The 9,697-nt window shown below is 50.2% G+C and overlaps 1 pseudogene; it reads left to right on the top strand.

Annotated features, from left to right (window-relative positions):
• The first annotated feature begins 3,924 nt into the window (after positions 1-3,924).
• LOC101606350 lies at positions 3,925-8,524 on the top strand (annotated as a pseudogene).
• The last annotated feature ends 1,173 nt before the right edge of the window (positions 8,525-9,697 follow it).

Genomic DNA, 9,697 nt, shown 5'->3' with positions numbered 1-9,697 from the left:
TGCTGGGTGTGGTGTTGCACACCTTTAATCCCAGCACTCAGGAGGCAATGGTAGGAGGATCACTGTGAGTTCGAGGCTACCTGGAGACTACATAGTGAATTCCAGGCCAGCCTGGGCTCAAGTAAAACCCTACCTTGAAAAACTAAAATAATAATAATAATAATAGTAATGATAATAATAACAAATAAAGAGAGGAAGTGAGCAATGAGTCTGCATACTTCTGCTCCTCAGCATGTTCCTGAAGACCCCAGGGAACCCTCCACTGCACCCTCTTCATAATCCAGAATTTTCTTGGAATTGCAAAGGGAGACACTGGGCAGCTGCTGTTTGTTCTCCCAATAACTTTGAGGTAGGCCAGAGTCCTTGCAGGCCAGGTGTCCTGAGAAAGGGCTCTGCACTGCACTCCGGGCTGCTTAGACGTCACTGTGGCCTACCTAACACTTTCCCACTAGGGGGATGAAGAGCAGCAGAGCTGAAAGCTTTGATGAACACAACACATGAACCTGTTACCGTCCCCACCAAGGACAGAAGCCCCGGACTGGCTGGGCATGCTGTCAACACACGTAAATCCTAGCGTTACAGTTTTCCGGAGGCAGGAAGATTGCCATGAGTTTAAGGTCAGCCTGGGCTGGAGAGTGAGACTTTGTCTTAAAACAAACAAAAACAAACAAACAACAACAAAGAGTACTTGGCAGTCAGTGTAATGGCTAATTTGTCCTGGCCATACCGGGGCCAATGTGCTCTATCAGACATGCAAGGGCAGAGATGTTTGTCCCAGTTCTTCATGTCCCCAGCCACTATGCTACGGAGTTTTTTACATTTATCTCCCTTGGTGACACTTCATGTTTTCCAAGATGGCATCTGGTCCCATGGACTTATCTTGAAAGGATGTGGACACTCCTCTCTGAGAGATAAGTTCTCCTGGTCCCACTGTGACTTTGAGGGGACCAGAGTGATGCTGGGTAACTTCCAGTCTGTCACAAATGCAACATACCCCCACCCTCTGGCTCATTGGAATTTCACTGCCATGTGAGGAAGCCCGGGTTGCCTGCAAAAAAGCTCAACGTCCCGATATTGAGTTGCCTGATGAAGGTCTGCAGAGGAGGGCGGCGCAGAGTTCCCCACAGAAAGAGGGAACAGCGTTGCCAAAGCTCAGAGGCAAAAGAGACCTTAACCCATCTGGGCAGCCCCCAGAGGCACAGGGTGAGTTGAGCATATGGGTACAGTCACGATGATGTAGAAGGTAGAAAAGGCAAGTTCACAAAGGACTTTTTTCTAAAAATGTTTATTTATTCGACAGAGAAAGAGAGAGAGAGAGAGAGAGAGAGAGAGACAGAGAGAGAGAGAGAGAGAGAGAGAGGGCGGGAGAGAACAGGCACGCCAGGGTTTCCAGCTGCTGCAAATGAGCTCCAGATGCGTGTACCCCTTGTGCATGTAGCTTAAGTGGGTCCTGGGGAACCGAGCCTGGGTCCTTTGGCTTTGCAGGCAAATGCCTTAACTGCTAAGCCATCCCTCCAGCCCCACAAAAGGCTTTTGGAGACCGGTGGGAATGGGCACTGGAGCCCCATGCAGGGTTGTAAGCAGGTAGTCATGAGGCCTTCAAACAACTCTGTGATTTCTGCTGGGCAGAGCTCCTAGGAGAGGGCATGAACCTTGAGGCAGGGTGGGAGTGAGGCAGTAGACCCTTCTGGAAACCTGGATGGCGTGGTGGCCATGAGGCTAGAGTGTGAGAGCTTCAGTGTGGGCGTATGAGGCGTGGGAGGTGCTTCATGGTTTTCCCGACCAGGTCTCAGGTCCCTGTACGAATTATTAAAGCTTGTGTGTGCTGTGACCTGGCTGGAGGGGACAGGAAGTGCATGGAGGTGACTGTGCCATAGGACCAGACTGTCCAGCGTGTCTTCTTGGCACCAACTGTCACCTGCATACACACTGCTGGGGAGTAATGGGGATGGAAGGAGCCCGTGTCTGACTCCTTGGAGACCCTGTGATCTCAGGCAGATACCTGCACATCTTTGGGCCTTGGCCTACAGTAGAAGACAGCACAGTGCATGATTGCTTGGGGACTACAGTGGGCTCTGTGGAAGGAATCTTTGTTGACTCACCGGCACACATTTGGGGTTGGGGGGGTTGCACTCACATGGTATAGTGGCCATTCCTCCCTGAGGAAAGGACAAGGTTAGCCACATGAATCACATCTCTCTCTCTCTCTCTCTTTGGACACATCCTTGCCAAACATGGCACATCTATCTTCTAAACTTGTCCTGACTATTTGGCTGCAAGGTAGACTCTTCTGAGCCCTGCAAACACTAGAATCAGCATTTCTGAGGTAGTCTCCAGTCTTGGAACTTTTCATAACCCTCTTCTAAGATGAGGATGTTTAAGAGTCCTGCTTTGGGCTGGGCGTGGTGGTGCACGCCTTTAATCCCAGCACGCGGGAGGCAGAGGTCGGAGGATCACTGGTAGGTTAGTTCGAGGTCACCCTGAGACTCCAAAGTGAATTTCAGGTCAGTCCTGGCCAGAGTGAAACCCTACCTCAAAAAAGAAAAAAAAAAAAAGAAAGAAAGAAAAAGAAAAAGAGGCCTGCTTTGGAGTCAGGCCTCAGTAGGTTCACAGTGCCGGGGGACTGTGGGTATGTTCAGCAACCTCTCAGACCCACAGTCTCCTTCTACAACTGGGAAGGCTACTCCCTTCATAGGGCTACAGGGATTAAATCACCTCATTTGGGCAAATCATTTAGTATGGGAACATAGCAACTAAAATCATTATGCTCACAATATCGACCTTGCCAAGCAGAAGGAACACTTTGATTTGGAACTTGACAGGGAACATTGAAAAGGTGCAAAGGCATTTGTGAATCACAGCTCTGAGGCTGAAAGTCATTAAGATGAACTCCTCTCTCGGCATGACTGGCTTCCTAGTTGCCTCCACCAAAGGCCCCGAAGTGAATGTGATGAACAGTGGCGCAGAGGTTAATGTAATGCTAGTAAAACCGTGCGGCCGGAAGCATTTGGCTCATTTAGGTCTCCAGAGAAGGGATGTGGCTCTCCAGCTCCCCAGAGCCTCCTAGCGCCCACTGTGGATGGCAGGATGGAGGGTGAGGGTGAGAAGGGTGAGAGACGACTCCACGAGACGACCATGTCATATGCTGCTGTCAACACATTTCCTCACTGTAGCCTCAGAACAGCCCTGTGAGATCAGTACAGTTTCTTTCCATTTTAGAAAGCGGGAAAACAAAAGCTCAGTATAATCAAGAAACTTGCCCAAGGTCACACAGCTATTAAGTGACCGAGCCAGGATTTGAATCTAGGCTGGCAGGCTTCATGGACCACACGTTCTCTCTGTTAGCCGTGTGCTTCAAACCTCACACATACTTAGGATGGTTGTCCAAAATCTGCAGAAGGAAGTGAGGTTCAGAGAGCTGAAGTCCCACAGTCACCCATCCAGTGAGAGGCAGAGCTGGGGGCTTGCTGGCTCTGTCTGCCTTCAAAACTTACCTTTGAGCATCTATATTTCTGGGGTCTAAGAATCAAGACATTCACTCACTTTGTATCTGTCTTTTGTTTGTTTGTTTGTTTGTTTTTTGTTTTTTTGTTTTTCAAGGTAGGGTCTTGCTCTAGAATTCACTATGTAGTCTCAGGGTGGCCTTGAGCTCACGACCCTCCTACCTCTGCCTCCTGAGTGCTGGGATTAAAGGTGTGCACCACCACACCTGGCTGTATCTGTCTTTTCTACCCCTTTGATTCTATCAGTTATTTTCTTATTGCTGGGACAAAAATACCCAATCAGAAGCAACTTGGCCGGTGGGAGGAGAGAAGGGGGAGGTTGTGGTGCCAGGCTGGGCAGCACAGCGGCCTGTGCCCCTCTTGCAGCTGCTCTCCGGACCTGGGCAGCCTTGGCTGCAGGGCCACTGAGGGCGGGGGAGGCATGGCTGAGGGGGATGCAGGGAGCAACCAGAGGTGGAATGAGGAAATCGAAGCATTGGCAGTCATTTGTGGCGAGGAGTGGTGTCATTGATAACTATGCCAAAATGTTCTGCATTAGAATTAACAATGATATAGATAACCTCAGATGGACACTTTGCTTGCAAGTGATGCTACCGAGTGAAAACAGGTACAGCCCCACCTAGTTATCTGCTGAGTTCTCCTTGGCTGAAAGGATAAGAACGTGCAGATTTATCCATCTCGAGGAAATGTATGTATTCAGAATATGGTGAAAGCATTCTTTTCCTGTGAGTGGAGAAAATAAGAGATGTTCTGATACAGGAATCTCAGATGAAAGAACCAGGCCCGGATATTTAGAATAAAACGGAAGAGGAACACGTTGAGGTTGAAGATGATCTCATTTTAACATGTCAGCCCGAAAATCCAGTTAAAGCATTAGATTTTGATTATCAGTGAAAATCAGCCAGAAACGGAAGAATTGCCTCCAGTTGATCACAGCATTCCTATGACAGACCAAAGGAGGACTTTTCAGGAACACCAGGTCCAGTAATTTGCCCTAAACAGGTGAAAGTGCTTCTTGCCAAAAGACATGAGACTAAGAAAATAGCCAGAACTACCCACAACTTTCACGCCTATAGAATATCTTGTGAGGATAAACAGAAGCAACTCAGGGAAGGAAAAGGGTCTATCTTGGCTTACAGTTCCAGAGGGTAGAGTCCAGCATGCAGGAAGCCAGTGTCACATGATCACATAAAGGTGAAGAGACAGAATGAGAGAGAACAGCAAGTGGGGCAGGGCTGTCACGCCTCAAGGCCTATCCCTAGGGACACCTTTCCTCCTCCCTCAAAAACCGTTTGCAGTGGCTGGAAGCCCTGGCGCGCCCATTCTCTCTCTCGCTCTTATGTGCCTCTTTCTCTCTCTGTCACTCTCAAATCAATACATAAATAATCTTAAAAAGTGTCCACCTCCTTAGGATTCCACAATCTCCCCAAACAGCACCACTTTACTGGGGACCAAGTAGTCAAACACAAGAGCCTATGGGGGTCATTACATTCAAACCATCACATCAGTCAACAAAAAGTAAATTCCAAATATATACCTGACCCTGTTCTAACCTTGAAAAGGCAGAGATGAGGTAGGCTTTCTATTCCCAAGGCATTCTTGGGGTTCAGAGGAAAGACAGTCTGAATGCAGTAGTCTAGAAGGCATGATTTCCAATTGTGTATCAAGAGGCCAATAGGAGTCCACTGAGAAGAGTAACCTAGGCCGAGAGAATGGCAAATACAAAGTCATGGCCACGGGAAAGTGCGTGCTCTGTTTGGTGACATCAAAAGGTTTGGTGTCACCAAGATAATAGCACAAATGGGGATCGCTGTGACGCACTGTGGAGTGAGCAGCTCAGTTAATTCGGTAATCGAGATGGGGACTAAACTGCAGAGGAAGGAGATTAAGGTTGAATGAAGGTGAGAAGGGAGGTTGACCCCTGAATGCCCCCCAAATGGGATCCGTCAGTCAGAGAAGAGGAGAAATAGGGCGTGGAGACCTCAGGACTGCTTGCTGCAGGTGTGGGAGGAGCCAGGACCTTAGGGCAGAGAGGCAGGGAGGGCGTGAAACTCTGCTACCCAGGATCCCACTGGGGAGTATGACTCCCTTGGAAATCTAGTCCACAGGGGGCCAGGATGACACTGGACCCAGGTAGATGCCATGGACAGAAATGCTGGACTTGAACCCCAGCATCCTATGGCTGCAGGAAAGTCATCTCTCTCCTATGCACCGGTGTGTAGCGTGCATCTAAGGAACACATCTGCCAGCTGGCTGCAGCTGAGGACCTGGCCTGCTGGTGCATTCGTTCTCTGGAGGAACTCAGCCCATTCCTGCTCTGCACCACACTCCAGCGAAGCCCTCATTACAGCCTACCCCAATCTCCCATATGCCACGCTTTATCTGCTCACTTCATCAGCCATTGGCGACCCTCAGGAAGGGTGTTTCGTGGCACACCTTTCCAACTCTCGCACCTGTCTGCTCAACTTTTATGGCTCTTTGTTCCTCCAAGATGAAACACGGGTCATTGCCTCTTGAGCCCTTCTGGAAGCTGGTCATGCCTGTTCTATCTTATGTCCCACACCCACTGGGCAGTATCCTCATGCTCTGGCTATCGAGCACACATACCCCACTCCAAGGAGGATGTACGATGGCCCTGGTGTAATCCTCTGAGCGTAATCCAAGCTGTTCCCCTGCCCAAGATGCTTGTCCTTTCTGTGTCTGCTGAACACCACACAACCTGGGCTAAAACATGTGGGGCTGAAACTTGAGGGGAGAGGCAGTATAGGAAAGAAGAGATGTTGGGATATGGCCAGCACCTTTTGCCACAAACATGGTTCTTATCCAAGCTGGCAGCCAGACCCTAGGGCCTCAGGGAGTGGGCACCAGGCCACCAGGAGGTGGTGAGGTGACCAAGCAGGACTCACAGTACAGTTTCCCAAGCTGCCAGGACTCTGGAATGTGTGGTCCCGTCCTGTCTCGTCTGCGGTTGGGGAAGTATTCAGCTGAAAATAAACAGTCTCATTCCTGGTGAAGGGCGACATGAAGGACCCTCTGACCCACACGAGAGGACTTCACTCTGAGGGCTAAGCCTGGTCACATCCTCTTGAGGTTCACCTGGACCATGCTGTTTGGTATCTGGTGAGCCTCTTCCTGTCTCTCTGCCTCCTGCTCAGGGTACTGAGGCAGGGGAGAGTGGTCCCCACACATGGAAGGATGGTTCCTGTAGATTCTGTTGGGAGAATGTCTACACAAGAAGCCTGGAAGCAAACAGGTCCCTTTGGTGCTCCATTTTATGATGTTTCTCAATTGCCAGTGAATGGGAAAAAGTTTTTCCAAGAGCTGCGAGAGCTTCTGCAAGCTCAGATGTGTAAATTGTGTGGGATCCCAACCCACAGGTACTCCACACTGGCTCCTAACTGCCATCATCCCTGCACCCTCCCTGAGGCAAGCAGCTCATCCAGGCACTAGTCCACGGCTCTGACCTTGCTCGGCTGTCAGCACCCTCGCTGCTACCGTGGGGTCTTCGTCCCCAGGTCTTTCACTTCCTTACCCCACGCCCGAGACAGGCCTGCAGAGGGACCCCTCCCTGCCGCCTTCCCCTGCCTCACTCCCAGGTGAGGGTCTTCCTTCACCGAGGGCCCTAGAGGTTTTCCACTGTGGCCAGGAGCAGGTTTCTACCATGGCTGAGTGGAGTCCGGGGCTCAGGCCAGTTGGCTGGGTTCATGTCAAGCACAAAACAAGTGTGTAGATGCAGCTGCTGGGAGCCCAACAGCCATGGATTCCAACCCCAGTGGTACCACTTCCTAGCTGTTGTTTTGGAAGCTGACTCAAGTTCTTGGAGTCTCAGTTTACTGATCTGGAAGATGGGGTTGATGGAAGCACATAGGTCCTGAGGGCATTGAGAGATGACATGAAGCCAAGCTACCAAGGACTTTCTGGGGCATCGCCACAGCAAACCTCCCCTTGCCTTCGTGCAGGCTCCTCAACTAGGACCCACTGTGGTGTGGGATCAGTACCACCACGAGAAGCAGAATGGCCATTCCCCTCCCCCATGGCCAGAAGAAGAGGAGAAGAAGAAGAGGAGCTGCTACTTGTCTTACGCCAAGGATGAGGGCCCCTTGAGCACAGGTTTGCGTCATCTGAGAAGTGGGGTCAAGACCCCTCCTCTTGCTCTGTGCTCTTGCCCACAACACCCACAGAGGTGACTGCGGCTCACAGGTGCAGCCTCACAGTAGGCACACTTCCTGGAAGCAATTAGCACCTCAGCTTAACCCTCTGGGCCCACTTAGGTTACATAAGTTCCTAAACTTATTTATTTTCCCCCCTTTAATTACAGCAAACTCCTGGACTGAATAGGCCCTGGCCTGGGTCCTTGCTTCTTTACTTGTCGAGACACACACCACCAGCATTTAATTTAATCACCAGCCCGGGCCTCTTTCCAGGTAAGCCCTGCTAGGGCGCCTCCCTCTGGGTCTCATTAAGTTTCCTGTCAACATGGCCCACTCCAAGTGGGCCTGCAGAGACTCGGGAGGGCTGGGCGCCTGCTCCAGCCCTGCCTGATGGATTGTGTTTACTGTCCTCTTCCCACACATTCCTCCCTTAATAACTCTGGAGCCAGGAGTCTCTCTGTAGGAGACAGGAGTTGAGCCCAGGCTGGGCAGCATCCCTGGACAGCGTGGGCAGCCCCAGAGAGTGCTCCCTAGGGGAAGCTGGGTTGTAAAGAATAGAAGGAGCCAGGCACGATGGCACACACACCTTTAATCCCAGCACTTAGGAGGCAGAGGTAGGAGGATCGCTGTGAGTTTAAAGCCACCCTGAGACTACATAGTGAATTCCAGGTCATCCTGGGCTACAGTGAAACTCTACCTTAAAAACCAAAAAGAACAGGAAAATCTAGTTCACTCCAGGGTCCACATTTTGGAAAGAAGTTAAGTGTGAATTCTGTTGTCATCAGGGGGAGAAACAACTGTAGGCTGAGCTCCAGTTCCATTCAGACTGAGCCCTTACCCTTCTCACACTGGGTTATAGGCACAGCCTGACCCTTGTCCCTTACTGAGCCCCATCTTAGTGCCTGAATTTGTCCTCAGACTATGTGCTAATTCTGATCACAGACTTCAGGTGCTGGTCATAGATGTGGCCCTAGTTCTGATTTTCAGCTGATCCCTGATCCTAGCTAGAACAGAAACCATGACTCTGGTCACAGGCAGACTGTATTTTAGGCCAGGATATGGCGTTGGGCAGACTCTCTGGCTACAGACTTGGGCTTAATCCTGGTCTTGTTGCCCAGTTTCTAACTGTTGACTAATACATATCCCTGGTTCATGGGGTGAATGAAGTTCTGGTCCTGACTTTACATGCAAACCTGATCTTTGTCCTGTCAAAGCCCAAACATACAGCAATATGAGAGCTGAAAGCCCTAACTTGACCCCTGGATGACCCTGATCCTGAATCCTGAGTCTGACTCTGGCCATAGACTGAATCTCAACTCCAGACCAGTCCATGTTCAATACCAGATGCTGCCTGGTCATACACCAAGTCACAGCTTCTGTTTTCTCAAGACTCACCATTTTCACCTGTAAAAGGAATCAGGTTGTCCCATTATTGTTCATTCCTCAGTCCAGAGAGAAATAGCGTGGCATGGTGGCTCACACCAATAACCCCAGCAGTTGGGAAGCTAGGCGGTAGAATTACCATGAGTTCAAGGTCAGCCTTGGCTACACAGTGAGACCTTGTCGTGATCTTAATATTATAAATAAATAACGTTGGCATGGTGGCACACATCTGCAATCCTAGAGCAGGAACAAGAGGATCAGAAGTTTAAAGCCAATCTCAGGAAGTTTGAGGCTAGCCGGGGCTTCATGAAACCTGGCTTCAAAAGTAGAATGTTGGGTTGGGAGGAGAGAGAGAATCTGGAGGGATAAGGGGTGGACAGTGGAGCAGCTCGTAAAAGCAGGCACCAAGGGGATCTTCTGAACAGAAAGCACTGAGACAAGGCTCAGTTGGTTCATTAGGGAGAAGAAAGAGAAAAGTGAAAGAATGGGTTGAGACAACTGGAGCTTGGTTTCTCTGAGCCTTAGTTTCTCCACAGTGGGACATAAACAATTAATGCTGGTCAGGACAAAGTAGAAGGATGACCATGTCAGGCCTCAGTGGGGGGGGGGGGTGGGTACACAGCCCACACACTACAAATGCTGGGCAGGATTTCCACTCTG

The sequence above is a fragment of the Jaculus jaculus genome, chromosome 6, assembly GCF_020740685.1.
Source record: "Jaculus jaculus isolate mJacJac1 chromosome 6, mJacJac1.mat.Y.cur, whole genome shotgun sequence".
Taxonomy (NCBI): domain Eukaryota; kingdom Metazoa; phylum Chordata; class Mammalia; order Rodentia; family Dipodidae; genus Jaculus; species Jaculus jaculus.
The sequence above is the reverse complement of the archived record's forward strand: the minus strand, read 5'-3'. Positions and strand labels throughout refer to the sequence as shown.